General features: G+C 42.3%; 1 long non-coding RNA gene across 1 annotated transcript; it reads left to right on the top strand.

Annotated features, from left to right (window-relative positions):
* The first annotated feature begins 2,758 nt into the window (after positions 1 to 2,758).
* On the top strand, positions 2,759 to 17,029 carry LOC144383549 (uncharacterized). The gene is made up of 2 exons (XR_013450995.1): positions 2,759 to 3,009; positions 15,682 to 17,029. It is a non-coding gene; the product is annotated as an uncharacterized LOC144383549 (long non-coding RNA).
* Positions 17,030 to 17,148: the final 119 nt, after the last annotated feature.

Genomic DNA, 17,148 nt, shown 5'->3' with positions numbered 1-17,148 from the left:
AAGGAACACATGGGAAATCTGTGCCCTCTCAAACAGGGAAAATTAACACAACAGGAAATTGGTTTGGGCTTTCTGTGCAAATCCGAAAATATATCCTTTGATGAATTATATATAAATGTTATTTGTAATTTATTTAGCGGAAATGGAGGGATGACAGTTATAATAAGAAAATGAATGTGAGGGAAAACATTTTAAAAATCTTTTTCACTTTCTGGTGTAAAATGATACCAGAAGATTGGTAACACTCACTCACTCACTCACATACACAGGTAACGAACACGTAGCTTTGTCTCTGGTTCTTTCCCACCCTTGTTAGTCTCCGACAGTCGGTTCGGGTAACCATGCCAACCGAGCGATCAAACACCGGGTGATCACCGGAGACACGGTGAGGCCACTTTGTAGTGCCTGTTTGCATGTATACTCACCAGGGTCACGTAGTTGTGCAGGTTTTACATTTCGTGTGCGCATGATTACGTTTTCTTGTGTCTAAAAGAAACAAAAACGATTGTGATGTATGTGTTTGCATGCATGCGTGTGTGTGTGTGTGTGTTCTTTGTGGGTCTGCATGCGTCACTGTCTGCGGCTGAGTATTTCCCCAGGTTCTTTTCTGATGGACCACTACTGGATGATGTGGAGATGAAAGGGATGCTGGGAACTCATCTCACGCTATGAATCCTGGGTAAGTAGTGTGTGATGTGAGCACATCCTCATCACTCAGTGAAAGAAAGCTTTCATCCCTTATCCCTTCACTCTATCAATGCGCTCTTGTTCTGTCTGCTCTCTTCTTCCTCGGTTGCTTTTTTCAATTGTAGCATTTTCTTTTCCTCTATGCTCATTTCTTCAGCTCATTTCATAGCCATTTCTCCCCTATCTCCACTTCTTTATACTTTGCTTTCTTCTCAGCAAATTTCTTTGAATTCCTCCTCACCGTCTTTTCCTTTTCCTTCCTTTAATGTACCTTTGTGTTTCCATTGTTTTCCCCCCTTTCCTCTTTTCAACATTCCCTCTAGTATCATAACCTTTTTCATTTCAACTCAATTCCTCTTGATTTTCTTTTTATCCCCTTCTCTCTTTTGATTTTTGCTTTCCTATTATATTTTCTTCCCTCCTTCCTAATACCTTTCACATTATCTAGTTTTTCTTTACTTTGGTTCCCTTTTGTCGTCTTTTCTCATTACCATCTTTGTTTTCTGTATTCCTTTCCCTAACTCCTCCCTCCTCCCCCCTTTTTCTGCTTTCCTTTCCTCATCACTCCTTTCCTTTGATCTCTACTTTAATCCCACCCTCTCCTTACAATCATTCATGTATTACAATGCATTACTACTGGTCTTCCCTCCACTTCTTTCTTCTTTTTTCCTCCACTTTGTTTCCTTTTGTTTCTTTTTGGCTTCTCTTTTAAATTATTCTCCTCTCCTCTCCTGTGAACTAAGATGATCAAAGTGCCCATTCTGACCATGACAGTTCAATTTTACCAGGGCACCCGCACCCACACACCCACACACACACACACACACACACACACACACACACGCACACTTTTCAAAAGGCTACATGTGGTTCGAGAGCCATGTGTCAAGATTGCAGACATTATACGTTTCTGCGTGAACAAGCCGGATAGGTCCAGTTTCAAATAGTCATCTTATGATTATTCTTATGAAAAGGGAATTTTGACTTTGGCCTTTAGTAACCCTAAACGTCTTAGATGTTATGGACAAAACCAAGTTTAAAACTTACTTTACAAAAAGTTACTGCCAAAATTCTCTTTCTCAGCCCCTGCTGCAGTGCCGCTGAGCAAAACACTTCACCCACTAGAGCGGCTCATATAATAGAAGAAGGAACGACAGAAAAACACATTCATTAAAGGAACTATTTGGTGCAACACAGTTTGAAAAACAACCAGCTTTGGAAGTTTTCCTCCAACTTGCATGTCTTGATCACTGCAGTCACAGTTTTAGGATGCATTAAACGTTAATATAAGATCACATTAATAAAACAATAACTAAGCATATAGCCTGAATTGCCAAGAATACTTTTTGGACTAAAAGCACTACAACAACTATACTCTTGCAATCAGCAGCATTCTCAAGGGAAATGATTGTCTTTGTCAAATAACTTGTATTATATTGCATTGTGGTATTTATTGTATTGTAGTCTTACCAGTTTTCATCGAACTCCTAAACTAGTGAATCAGTGTGACCATAGTTTGTGGAAAATGTGAGTCAGTTTGTACAGTGATAATAAAGAATGATAATGCTTAAATGGTATTAAAAACATCTAGTCCTTCACTTATGTTAAAAAAAACTCATTTCGCGAAATACCAGGAATGAATAGGTGAACAGTGAGTGTGGTTTATCCACTGCAAAATAGTTTAGACTAAAACACCAATAATAAAATCCCCCAACCCAGCTGCACTTAGCAGAGCACTGCTAGTGCAAACCATTTATGTTAAATTGATATTTTCAGCCCTCTGACCCCATGATAAAAGTTATGGTAGACCTATTGCACCATGAAATTCAATACCTGAAAGTGCACCCGCAATCACCTAAACAATTCTGAGTAAATAAATAAAAAACACAATTCATGACAATTAAGAAAAAGCACAAACTCCCATCAACTCAAAGCAGCGCGGTGGTTCAACGCTGTGCAGCCTTTGAGTCCAGCTCTGCAGCTCTCATCTGATTGGCTGCTAAATCAGGCCAGGTGATGTTAGTCCCTCCTGATTAGTCAGAAGCTAAACTTAATTGGCTGCTAGCAATAACTGGGAAACAACAAATGCCCATCTGTAAGACTACTGGATGTTAGCAGCGCTGAAAGGTGTATTTCTGCACTTTCCCAGGATAAAACCAACGGAGGCCGAGGGACACTAAAACTGGACAAACGTGACAGAGCCATAGGACGTGGAGACGAGGAGTTGGACACTTCCCCAACACATCAACAGCAGCAGCAAACTACATGGCGTGATTATGACACCTTTTTCACCATGAAGGGTATTGTCTTCTTCAGATACCGGTAGGTGAGGAGTGCACACCCCGACAAATCTCTCCCGCCTCCGTGGCTTTCCTTATAAAAGAGGCGGCTCGCCGCGGCTGTCCGTGTGAATGACACATATTGATGCGATTGTATTGCTTGTAAGGGCTCAAATGTGCTGCTTTTGTCACTGGATGAGTTCCAGCACGATGGACAGGAGCAGCACGGCTTTGCAGCTTGCGAAATGTGGCAGCAAGTCTGAGTGTTGCTTATTGCTTTTTTGAGAGCATCTAGCTTGAGTTGAGGAAGAACGCCGCATGACTGTTACACCGGCATCATATTGTAAGTCCGATGAATGCATTGTCATGTTTTGATTTAATATTAATGAGATGCATGTTGCGTTTAGCATTAGAAACACCATTCAGGGTTCCTCCGCCATGATTTAACCTTTTTCACCTAATGCTGCTCTGCAATATTTATTGAAAATATGAACAAAAAAGAAATGCAGTCAACACTAGCGTCTATGCCCTTCACTTTGTTTTTCCTTACATGGTCTGATCATATCTGCATAACCATAATGCAACATATGTCTGTATGATTGAATGTTATGAACCTGCTTTGCGGCTCTGCAGTTGAGCTGTGCAGCTCCGGGTCAAACTCCAGGGCTGCTTTCATCTGCCGGTCTGTCAGTTGTAAAGTTTGCACCGCGGGAAGACAAAGACGTCTTCCATTTTATATTTCCCAGTGTCTTCCTGCTCTGCCTGCTCATGGTCCTTTCATCCCCCAACCGCAAAAAACACTTGAACATCCACGTGTACGCTCCTCGCAGGTTGTTATCTGTTATATCTTTGCACACTTATTCAGTGTCCTTCCGCACTCAGTCTGTATTATTATGCACGACCAGCCACACCAGCTTTTTAAACTCAGCCAGCACCCTCACACGCATTTTCCAAAGGAAATGCGAGTTGTGTTGTTCTTTGCTTATTCCCTCTGTCTGTTCTCCATCTCTTTCCCTGCCATCCTCGTCTTTCTCGTCTGTTCCTCTGCGTCATTCTCTCCATACTGATGTATGATGCAATGAAAGAAAACATGACCGTCAACTTCTATCCTTTTGCTCTGTTCCCCTCAGACTCTTCTCTCCCTTTCGCTGTTTCTTCACTCTTCGTAATATTCTTGAATTTTCCATCTTTACTAGCTATCTTTCTCCCTCTCTTTCTCTTTTTCTTTCTATCTGTTGTCTGTCTCCCCCTTCCTTCCTTGCCCCTCTCCCATCATCCCTCTTCTCGCTCCTCCTTCCCCTCTCTGGAGTCCTCTTATTTCCGTCGGTTTCATTAACAAGATTTATCTTCTCTAGTAATAACAGTACACACACACACACACACAGATACACGCACGCAAACACACACACACACACACACGACTGTACACTAGGCTCACTTCCTAGCGGTGCAGTACCATTATTCTACCAGTCAGAGTTGCTGTTGAACCGTGACCGAAAGGGAGGTAGAGACTAGGTGTTTGTGTATGTGAGAGATACAAATATGTGTGTGTGTATTTATTTATTTATTTATATATATATATAATCACACTAATAATGCCTTCCTGAAGTCCAGAGCTCTGCGTGTTTGTGTGTAGATAAAACCCATCAATGTCCCCGATATTTTCGCTCTGTGCAATCACTTTAGATTCAGGATCAACAGGCTTTTTGCGTGCAAATATTTGCCGAGCTGGTTGAGGAGTTAATGGAGGCACTTTTCAAAAGTTCAGCATTTATTTGTTTCTCAGTCTGTTAGCCCAGAAGATTACAATCTCTGACATCATAATCCCTCTAAAGTAATGGGCCCCGGCTGCTGACGGAGCCTGATGGATGCCGGTTGCCCCTCCACGCCGAGCTAGCTAGCTGGTTGACATTGACAGAGCGACTGACAGCGAGGTTGACAGAGCGACAAAAGCAGAGTGACTTGCCTTCACCAGCCACTGACTGACACAGACTTACCAAGAATCAGAATTTTTTTTTCCATCAAAATGTAAAACGTTTTTATTACTTAACACAACAATCCGTATTCCCTCCACCCCCTTACTCTACATGGTGAATAGTTACTTTTAAATCTATTCATTGTCCTGTCAGAATGAGAACCGTTCATTTGCTGTACGTTGCACAAACTAGGAATTGAACTCGTTGAGATGGTGCAAATATATAGAGACCATGTACCTAATGCAATAAACAAAGATGATACGTTATTTAAGAAGAAAAAAAGCCAGAAATTCATGTACAATAACGTGTTGGGTGTATTAAATGTAGAAGGATGTGAAAAAAAATAGTCCTTGGAATGTGGAGTATGGGATACGTGGGAGTCTGTGGGGGTCCCGCTCTGTAGATGAGGAAGAAGCTGTTTGTGGAGGGAGGCCTTGGTCCCGATGGACCGCAGCCTCCTAACAGGGAGCATAACGGAAGTGTTGTACAGTTTGGGGCTTGTTTTGACACACAGATGGTTAGCATGGATAGTTAAAGTATTCAGAATGTGGAAATTTGAAACACACACTTTCTGTCCACCCGCGGTATCCTTTTGATGAGTATTCATAATTAATGTGATTATAATAAAGTAGCTATGGCTGTCTGGCAAGTTGAGGAAATTACATCGCTTTGCTGTCATGCAGTCTTTAAACATTATCAAAAAACCTAGACGATAACTAGTGTGTGTGTGTGTGTGTGTGTATATATTATATAATATATATATAATTTCTATTCAAACATGTTTTTTCCCTTTTCAATCTGTGAACAACTGATATTTTCAAAGCAGCATGTGCGGACATCTTCCAGCGTGCACCTCACAGCGGTCGACTGACAGGTGGATGGTCCGGGCTGAAAACAGCACGATCACAAACAGAGTTTGGCTCCAGCTGTGAAGAACATGTATATAGATTTCATGTTGTATTTTTTCACAGCCCAACTCTTGAGCAACATTTAGCAGAACTTTTGTCAAGCAACACACAGACGCAGCGAAAGATTGGATTGATTACTAACATTTGCGTGGAGATCATCATCATTAATTATGCAATTGTTGAAGTAGTGTACTCGCTGGTACCGGGTTCTTGGACGTTTTAATTGCTTGGTGCCAGAAGCCAGGCTGATAACACTGCAACATGTTCTGTCGCTGTGGTTTGTGTGGCAGCGCAGTGATGACTCACATTTATGTTCCGTCACTGACGTGATTTCTCTCTCCTATAGGCCACCATCAGAAAGTCTCTTTACAGCGCTGCTGTTCAAGCAGTGGATTGTGTGGATGGTAGTGCGCTGCTTGCAGGATGTCTCCAGTGCGGTTCTGCAGTATCTTTGGGGACATTTGTGCATTCATTGAATGCAGAGTTGAAGTTAGAAAAGGTTCTTGATTTAGAACAAGTAATATTTAGGTCCCTGGCCGGCACTAAAAAGTATTGACATTTTCGCATACCCTGCATGCAGACACACACATAGTTTGAAGGATAAACACAGCCAGCAAGACGCGCACATGGAGCGAGACTGACGGACAGTCACACACATTCATATTTGCACGGTGAAAGGCAGAAATAACGATAAGCTCTAAAGAGGCGTGTAAATGCTATTTCAGTTTGCTTCGTGTGCAGTCTTATTTTTCAGTGTGGGTGCCCATATATATGTGTGCGGGTGTGGGTGTTTTTTTCAGTGTGTGCTTGTGTGTGCAATGATGTGGGTCGTGTACTCATGCCAGGAGTGTATTGTTGTCACCTAAGGCCCTGTCGCATCATTTGTACGGTTTCCACACTGACTGTTGCACACACACACATGCACAAAGTAGTGGCAGGTGTCTACCTCGTCAGGAGAGCAAAGCAAGAGGTGTGCCTCTGTGGATCTGCCCGCATGTTTGTGTGCTTGTGCACGAGCACAGGTGTGAGTCGGTTGATAAAGTTTATCAGCTCAGGGCACGTTGCTGTCGGCAACCCAGTGTTGTGAAGGGAAAAGGCCACGCAGACAAAGTGTGTTCATGTGTGTGTCACACAAACACACATGCATAGACACACAAACACACACACACATTGAAGTATAGATTTAAATCCACTTTGAAGAGAAAGAGGTGTCATTATATTCAAAAGCTGATATTTCACAGTACAATGTCTGCAGCGCCTGAAACATCCCATTTTTGTAAGTGAAATGATTGTAATAGACACACAAACAACAACAACAACAATATACACAAAATACCTCTACATTCTGGTCAAAGCCACATTTTCAATGTCTGTAAACCAAATCCAAACATCTTCCTATGCAACTATGTGGCTGCTATTTTCAAGTCTGCACACAGATTGTCCACTACATCCCAATAATTAACCCTCTGTCAAGCAAAAATACTCACCCAGCATTTCCCCTGACTGGCACAGATCGACTTGACTTATTAGTTGGCAAAAGTTGTGGATAGCACCTGCCACTTTCTTTTTTTGGTTCCACCTTAGTTGAGGTTCCAAGCTGATACTAGACCGTTGTGTTAAAACCCTACAGAACGCTGGCTGGTCAGATAGAATCATCACTACTCGTCTCCCGTGCGTCGCGGGACATGCCCAACAAACCCACGACTTACCCTCACCGTTGGCACGGAACACGGTTCAGGCTATTGGCTGGTGTGTAGATTTGTTGGTGTGTAGATGCGGCACCCTGGAGACACACAAGTCGAGTTCCTGTGTGCCGCTTCCCACCTGCCGAAATCAATGGGAGGCTGTTTGCCCTGCATACGGCTAACAACCCCGGCCCAGGCTCCCTTAAGGTGGACTGTGATGTGGAACAGCTATTTTCAGTTTGGTGAAGAGCTGATCCTCTAAGTTTATATATATATAATCGTATAGATGATTAAACAAGTAGACTTGCTGAGTGATTGTATGTATGGCCGTGTCAGTTTCAGTTTCAGAGCGGTGTTGCCATGGCGATCAGTTAAGAGATCGGCCTACATTAAAGGAGTCTCCTCTGCTGTGGATATGGGATTAAAGTGCCTGGTACCTTGAGGAACATATAACCCTATCATGCAGTGGACATTTAATGCAGACCACTTAAATAATTAACCCAATTGATTTTACTGCCACGCTATATTTACATGTTTAGTAAGGTGAGTATCATCATTGGCCCATGCAGAAAGGTTTGACCCCAGCATTTGACTGCTGGTCAGAGGAATCCACAGCGACCAAAACCTTTTGACTTGCTTGTAAAATTTGTGGGAGAAAAATGTGTTTCCTCCCGCCTGCTACTGAAGTGCCTCTGAGCCAATTGACCTTCAAGTGCTCCAGTGGCTCCGTGTCTAAAAGAGCATGACTATACACTGGGCAGCTCCCAGCTGAGCGGAGAGTCACAGCAAACCTCTGAAACTGCTCATTGAGAAAAATATTGTTGTTTTTGTCCACAAGACCCTTTGTGCGTGGTTCCCTCAGCCCTCTCTTGTCCACGTCCATGATGTTCCATGTAAATCAACCAGACATCCTCGAACTTCATGCTTTCCTTTCCGGCAAAAAGAACAACTCTTTAGTTCAAGCATAAAAAATGTGGAGATCTGTTATATGATATCAAATAGATATTGCCCTGATAAAGTGAGTTGGGTATTGGCCATGAAGCACCCTTTCCACATGAAGTACTTTGTGTCGATATCATTATAAAATTCAGTGCTATCTGTTGAATACATTTGTCCAGGGTGAGCTGCTGACAATTTAGTGCCATATTATTCTCTGGCCCCATTTTCCTTACAAAATGCAATCATCCAAATGGGTTCCACACACTAAGGTTAACATATTTTAAAATATAGAGAGAAACAAAACACTGGTTGATCCCAATAATGGACGGCTGCTCATTGAGATGCATACTTTACTTACTGTCAGAGGTTTCATAGAGCAAACTATCAGTTTGAAAAATAATTATCTGTATCCGTCGATAATGAACGTTACTCATCTTGTTCTTCCTCATTCATATTTCCACCCTCCTTTCTACTGATGAGGGATTGCACACAAGAGTAGCATTAGTTTTGACAAACGAATATGTAGAAAATAAAATGATATTGGCAATGTCCTGAGAGGTCAAATTAATGTTGAATAAATATGTTATCATAAACTCATGTGATCCCTTGGGTTTTATAAGATTAGCTTTCTCTCCTATACCCCCTAATCTATATCATGAGTTCGTATTATGGATGTTGAATTTAAATAAAGAAGATACTCATCAGTCTTGCATTAAAAAGGATGCTGATGTGCAGCCGACTTAAGATTGTCCCACGTCTGAGCATCCTTGAAAGCACCACAAAGGACACTTGCGAAACAGTCTCTACTTTCAGCTGCAGGATACCATGCAATGATAATGGTGATAAAAAAGAAAAAGGAAAAAATAAGGCTGATTAAATGTCGCTGTGATGGATTACCCACCTTAGCAAGTTTCAAGTATCTGCAGATCTATCTGCATAACATGTCAGAACGAATGCCTTTTTTTATTTTTTGGTCAAAATGTACAGGAGCCTCACTATCCTCAAAGTTGAGGTTTGAATGCGGCTCTTGGGGTTTATCATGTGACCTCGTCTTTGTGTCTCCATCGTCTATCACAGTGGACGCCACTGACTCACTAACTCACTAAAATGTTCACTAGATGGCACTGTTGCCATATCTCACCTCACACACACACACACACAGCATTTTCTGTCTTCCTCTCTCTCTTTGACACACATGCATGCCCTCCCTTTCTCCACCGTCCCCCCCCCACACACACTCACCTTCCCTCCTATCAATCCGCTGTAACGTACCCTCATTATTATTATAAAAACAGACTCCCAGTAATACCAGAAACCGTTGTTAGAGCAGCCAAGTGATGGGAAATCAAAAAAAGGATTTACAGTAGGCGAGCAGTATTGTGTGATTCAGGAAATTATAAAACGCAGCAGCATGCGGCCGTGTGCTTCTGCAGAGACCGACTCAAACCGCTTCACGTTCAAACACTTGAATGTGAATAGAGTTACGTTCTGTGAACCAGAATACATTTTCCTTTTGAAGAAGTCCTCTGCTGAAGAGCACTTCAGGAGAGTGGATTACCTCTCCGTCACCACTCCCATAGATAATGCTGACTTCAAAGTGTCGTCTGCCTTGTCACCGGATCACTTGTTTTTGTGAGGAGCCCCCCCCCTCAGATGGGATCAAAATGAACCGTTGGAGTGAGTTTGTAGTCATCTTCGCTGCGTCACAGAATGCACTTCATCCAAACCCCCCCCCCCCCCCCCCCTCCTCTCCCAACGCCAAGAAACCACGATCATCTCCACTTGGTTATCAAAACACACACACACACAGAGGCCACTTTTTCTCATCGTAAAAAATGAAAGCGTTCAAGTGTCCTACGTTTGTGTTTCTCTGTCAAGTGTCCTCTTGCAGTCGGGCCGCTAATGAGAACACGCAGGTGTGACTCGGGTGACGTCGTTGTAGCTCCTCAAAGCCTCAGTGAGCGGTCGGTGGGGGGGAAATTGAAGATTTTGACATCGGAGGCTAGTTTGAATCCCGTCTCTTCCAGCCTACGTGGTGCCGTATCAGAAAACAAATGTATGGGTTGTTTTGGAAGCCCAGCAGTGTAATCGACGCTTCTCTAAAACGCCGAACGTTAAAATCAAAAAAGATTTATTTCGGGGCTGTTGTTGGACTCCGTCCATTTGCTAAACGGACGACAACAACTGAAAAGAGGACTCTCCAATGACAGGGAACTTTAAGTTAATAAAACGTTTAATCCAGATTTACCGACAGGTCACTTATTCATCATCAAAATGTCACGTTTGACCTCTGCTGATAATCAGTGAGCCAGTTAGCAGTGCCAAGCACACGCGTCCTCAAACGCAACAGCAAAACACATTTTCCCCCTTTTGCGGGGCTGGAATATAAAACACAGAGATGCTTGCCAAGAAACTTTAATAATACAAATAAAGGCAAAGGGATAAATCAACAAATGAGCACATTGGACCACACTTTCCAAAGAGTCCGCTCGGCTCCGCGAGTGAAGTGAAGTAGGAGGCGACGGCCGCCTGACCGGAACACACAGGTTAGGCCACGGACGCTGAGCTGGGACAGTTGAGCCGTCACATCTGATTTCATAAAGGTTGCCGGTCGACTCCTCAGAGCGACAGAAGGCGACGCTGCTGACGAGGATCCCTCCGGATGTGTAACTTACTGCCATACATCCTGCACGACCACCATCCTGTTTAAAGGACTGGTGTTACAACCAGCCGGCTGCAAGCAAATGTGTTAACAGGCTGACTTCAAGTCGCGTCTGTTCAGGACTACGTAACACGCGTTACAAGTGTGCTTAAACAGTAGTTCTGTAGTTGTACATCTAAAATAGTAAAACTGTACTTTTAATTCACCATATTTATTCCTTGTTGCTTTTGCAGAGTAAGATTTCCACTACTAAATTGTTGTACGTTGGTCCACCAAACAATACACACCACGCTTACCACCATTGTTTAGCGGTGGTAAGGTTTATACAGATGATTATTAATAATAATTACAAAGTTGGTCATAATTTTAGGCAAGAATGCCACCCACGTACTACCAAACACGAAGGGAACCCTGAATTGAAACTCCATTACTCCTGTTAGTAGTAATCCCTCATTAATAATGCAATGATAATATAATAACACTGAAACTGCTGACATAGACCTTACTGTTGTCAGTGCATACTTATGTTTTAGTTAAATTAAATGCAGTATGCTAAGTAACCTGTTTTAAATTGTGTGTTAATATATTTAGTATTTAGTAAAAGACCAGGAAAAAAAAGTTTTAAAAACCAAGAAAAACTTTCTGCAGTTTGCAATGTGTCAACAATAACATTCCTAGAACCTGCGGTTTGGCCATCTGCACGTCGGGGTTCATTCAGCTTTGCAAGCTGCAAGATCCAGATCCGTAATCTCTCCTCTTCTTCGGGTGCCAGAGTGCTCCCCCACCCCCTTTGTACCGTAGCCCAGTGCGAACCTTACTAACTATGCAGCCAAGGCGCACAGATCCAACAGTTAAACTGGAGATTAATTGACCTTGAATTATAAAAGGCATGTGAAATAAGTGTGTTGCTGCCCACGCAGAGTTTCTAGATGAGATAAACTGGTCACCATCTTTATCTTCAAGAAAAAAAAAAACATGTTAAGTTGCATTTCAGCTCCTTGAGAAATGAACTGAGACTATTCAGGAGATTTCTTGCTGAGCGAAGGACTTTCAGCTCCCATAACGTGCTGCAGAGACGTAGCATGTTCCATTTACACGCACACATTCAGATAAAGAAAGATAAAATACTATCTATCTTCACATGGTTAAAGGTCTCCCCCTCAGAGCGGTGGAGAGCAGATGGTGTAAAGACACAGCAATGCCGAGGGAAGGAAAGTGTGTGTGTGTGTGTGTTTCAGTGTGTCAACACATGGATGTTTCCTGCAGCTCTCTCTCTTCATATCTCACCCGAGTGACAGGGGAGTGGGTGGCAGGGCCTCTCTGCAGAGACCACACACACACGTTCAGCCTTCGGTTATGTAGCATATGTGTGAAGTCCTGTGCATTCACATTGAACCGTAACTGAGTATTGTGTTGTTGTAGGCAGAAGAGGCAGCTCCGTCTACACAAATAATTCTTCGAGGATGGCCGGGTCGCTCATGTGGTTCACCTACTTGGTCTGGAGTGAAATACCTTTGGATGAATTGAGATTTTGTAAAGGCACTCGATGTCCCCTGAAGACGAGGCCCATTGACTTGGTTCATCCATTAACTTTTCCTCTCGCATCATCGTCAAGTTTGGTGACCGCTAAAGTTCCAATCTAGTAACATCAGCTTAAACATATCATTATTAACATGTTTTTTTAAAGCGCCTTAGCTACCCTCTGTGTTTACTGCTAATTAGCAGATGGAGAATGTGATGAATATTACACCGGTTGACATCAGCATGTTGTCCTTGTCATTGTTAGCATGCTGACGTTGGCATTTAAATGAAAGCGCTGCTGTGCCAACGTGCACACGCACCGAGCTGCCAGCATGGCTGTGGACATTGGGTATGATTTTGTTCATCTCTGAAGTGTCCCTCTTTTATGAACCGAGTAAAACCCACCTCGCTGCAAAAGGCTTTCAATCAATAGACAAAGTGATAAAAAACTAATTTCTGAGGGATGAAAATAATTTGAGGAGGCAGAAGGCTGTTAATGCCACGTGATTTATGTGGGTGCACGGACTTGAATGTGAACTCCAGTATCGGTGGAGGGATCCATAAACTTCTTTGAAATTTGATTCATACTTTCTCATATCTCCTAAAAAGAATGAGTTATGAAGTCAGTTACATTTTACATTTGCAAGTCGTGCTCTTCAGACAGAAACTTACAGTATGCGTCGCCCTCGGACAGGTTTCTGCCTTTGTGGAAATAAATGAATTGATCATTGATTGAATAATATGCATCATTTGTAATGCTTGTCTAAACTAAAATGGACTATTTCACAAAACAAAGGAGATATTGAAACCAAAGGAATCCCGCTGAGCTAAGCCGACAGGAAAACCAACCAGCAAAGGCTCCAGAGGAACATTTGGCATCTGAAGGCCTCACGGCAGTCTTTACTTAACCAAAAGGAACAATATGTTTGACATGCAGCCCTTTCACAAAGAATTTAACTTAACCTCTACAGCCTTACATTTAACATTTACCTCATGCGTTTATTTACTATAAGTCACAATAAGTGCATCGAATCAAGGGGGAACAGACCCCAAACGACAAGAATGAAGGAAGCCAAACCACACAAGAGCCATCATAAGTGCTAATAAAGTGCTAACTAGTCCAGGTATATCCGTCGAAGGTGCTTTCTGCTGTCTTGATTTAATTATAAGCTAAATCTTAAGTAGTTTGAAGAAGGACTTGTAACAGTACGTTACATTAGTTTTAACACAAAGATTTTGTGCCTTGTTGAAACTAGACAGTCTTGAGAATGTCTCTTGCTGCATGTAACCTCCCCGACTTCATAAATACAGCGAGAAGCCAATTTTATTTTGAAAAAGTAAATGCTGTAAATTGTGACAAAGTAGCAAAACAAAACATGAAATGGATGTCAATTTTCTGGAGTTGAGACTATCTGTTCTCAACCTATTTATTTCAATTACTTAAGGCATGTGTCCCTTAATGTTTCATGTCAAAGGGCTTCTCTATTTTCGTGTGATTATTGCCTTGTTCTACTGTTGCATTTGGGATGTCTATTTTCACCTACTGAAAGTATAGAGATAACTCATTTTTAATGTAAGGGCTGAAACACCACAGAATAAAAGTGAAAGCAAAGACATTTTTTCACAATAAATGCGTCCAACATAAAACTTAAATATAAATCCCTAAGTATTCTAATTATGCTCATATGTAAGTTTGCTGTCCAAACGAAGCCCCAGCTCCAGAAGGGTAAAAGGAAGGAAATTGTTAAAAAATAACTTTTGCACTCGGTGGCTTCCAGGAAGATGCAACAAATTACCAAACAAACCGCGACTCATTAAAGGCGACAGTCAGGAGTTCAAAGACCGAGAGCGAGCAGCCAGGCCGGCGCTTTGAACCAGCTGCTTCCCTCCCGCTGTGTAGGGCCGGCGAGAGGAGTCGTCAGCCACGTCTTAATAGATTGCCTGGTGTCCTGTGGTGACATTTGAATTAGTATCCATATAACTAGCTCATCAAAATATGAGAGAGGCTACATTTATCAATGAGCTATCCATCTGCAGCAACCGGTCCCCGGGGACCGTCCTGCCGAGCGGCTGTGGGCCGATGAACAAACGGTGTGCGTCGCTCTGCCATTTAGCAACAACACAACCTGTGCACCACAAATCACCTGCTCATCCAGCTCCTTTTCCTAGCTGTGTTAAAATATGAATGAAAAATAAATAAATATATATATATATATATATATATATACACACCACACTGACTGTATAATTGATTTAACAATGGACTGCATGTATCAGTGGATCTCACTGGAGCAGATTTGAACCCTTGAGTTTGTTCTTTGTTGTAGAGGACTCTTACATAATTAACGTTGTGAATAATGACATAAACTGGCAGATAAATAGAGGCCTGCTTGTTATAATGTTTGTAAGATGAAAGGGAAACTGTGTGCCTACAATTATCAACATGCTCTTACTGGTTGTGTATTTTACACGTGCGATAGCACAAATTAAATGTACATGTACATTTACGGTACCATCCTTGTAAATATTGTTATCAGACTTTGGTCACAGTCATTTTACAGTAAAATGTTAATATTTTCTGATACGTTTTTGTGTAAATAAATTTAGAGGGTTTTATTGGATGCAATGATCCGACGGGTGTTTTTTTTTCTTTTTTTCTGGCTATTCGCCCAAATCAAAAACCCGACAAATGAAAGTGCTCAATCACGTTCGTGTAAAAATCAATATCCTCATAAAACAGTCTTTCTCATGGATTTGCAGCATTGCCCACAAAGCCTTTTCTGGCTCAATACATTAACGTCTGCGCTTTCATGGTACATTTTATGAGAATCTCTCACAGTACACATTTTTATACAATTCTAATCATACTGTATCTATTCATATCAACCATCCTTAATGCACACAAAACACTGCACACTTTGACAAAAAAGAAGCATTTGACATCCCGCAGTCTGTATGCACATTTCTAGTTTTTATTTGAAGAGATGCAGTAATTTTTGGGCTTATTTTATAATCTGTTTTTAGAAGCACTGCAGCCGCCCACCAGCGGCCACATGCACAGAACAACAAGTAGGAGGAAGAAGAGGGGAGAGCGCGCAGCAGGTCGGCCCTCCAGGACGCCGCTCTGTGAAGCTTGTTGAAGTGTCACAAGGAAGTCCATTTTCCACTCCAGGTGCTGTCGCTGATTGGACTTTGGTGTTACCTGTGACCAATGAACAATCAGTGCACAGCCCGTTTGACCTGCCACTCTCCCAGAGGCGGCTTGGATGGGCCGGTTCCACTGCTCGGGCCCCACGCTTATAGGTCAGTGACCTTGATGTGCTATCTGGCATCTGTAGAAAGCTCACTCCAGCCAATTAACCTGATAAGATTCAGGGTCAGCCCTCGCCTTGCTTTCAAGTTGCACATGAGTCAACTGAGAAAGGGGGCCTGAGCTATGAAATGAAATAAGCCCCAGATATAAAAACAGTGATTCCTCCCACTGCTCAGAGACTTATCAGTAGAACCTTGTTCAAATGCCAGTGTGCTTGTTTTGGTTTCTCATTAAAAGCCTCGATCCGAGGTTGTCAAACTTTGTGAAAAAGTGAGATAAAAGATGTGAAGCACATGACAGTGTTTCTGAAACACACATCTGGCTGTATGAATGTGGGAATGATTCCTTCCATGTGATGTACTAAGGCAAGGTAATTGTATACATGCAACATATTTGCCTCAAGAAATGTGCTTTTTTATTTAGACTATAGATTGATATAGATCGACTAAGTCGGTTTACAGGATTTTAATTTTTTGGCAGATCTCCAAGCTTCACATTCGAGGTTCCCCTCACTGGAAATATTCCAGAGCTCACAGAGTACAGTAGTGGTCCCCCACCACTGCCGCAGGGACCACCGAGAGAGAGGGGAAAAAACACTTTTTCATTTGATCTTTCTTTTTGAAAAGCATTTTATTTTACCTAACTAGTAGTGAATTCCTGTTGTTGTGCCTTCTGCTTAAGTGCCTAAAGCACTCCTTCAACTGAAACTGGGTCATGTGACAGTAGATTGGGATTCATTATTGTGTGAAAGAACGTTTGTCTTTACAATCTGTGCACAGAAATACCATTTAAAGCAGTTATGGCTGATGACACAAAATATGTAACACCTTCAAAGCCTGACTGTCGTGGGGGAATCACAAAAGGGAGCACTGGGGGCGATGCAGAGATTTGACTGTCAAAGCGGTATACTTTGAAGTGACACAATCACTAAAGTGGCAGCGAAATAAGCAGTAACTGTTCCTTTACTCGAGGGATTTCATGGGGAAAGTGATGCAGCGTTCAAGTGACTCCTTTATTGTTTACACACCCTTTTATTTCCATAAATAAAGATTCATAAAACTTGTGGAGCTCCATCTGTCCATTCCTCCCACCTCTCCTGAAGTCTCTTCCTGGACCCTTCCTTCCTCATATCTCTACCCCCCCCAATACCCCTCTGCACACACACCAGGTTCTTGGCA

This window comes from Gasterosteus aculeatus, chromosome 10, assembly GCF_964276395.1.
Source record: "Gasterosteus aculeatus chromosome 10, fGasAcu3.hap1.1, whole genome shotgun sequence".
Taxonomy (NCBI): Eukaryota; Metazoa; Chordata; class Actinopteri; order Perciformes; family Gasterosteidae; genus Gasterosteus; species Gasterosteus aculeatus.
The sequence above is the reverse complement of the archived record's forward strand: the minus strand, read 5'-3'. Positions and strand labels throughout refer to the sequence as shown.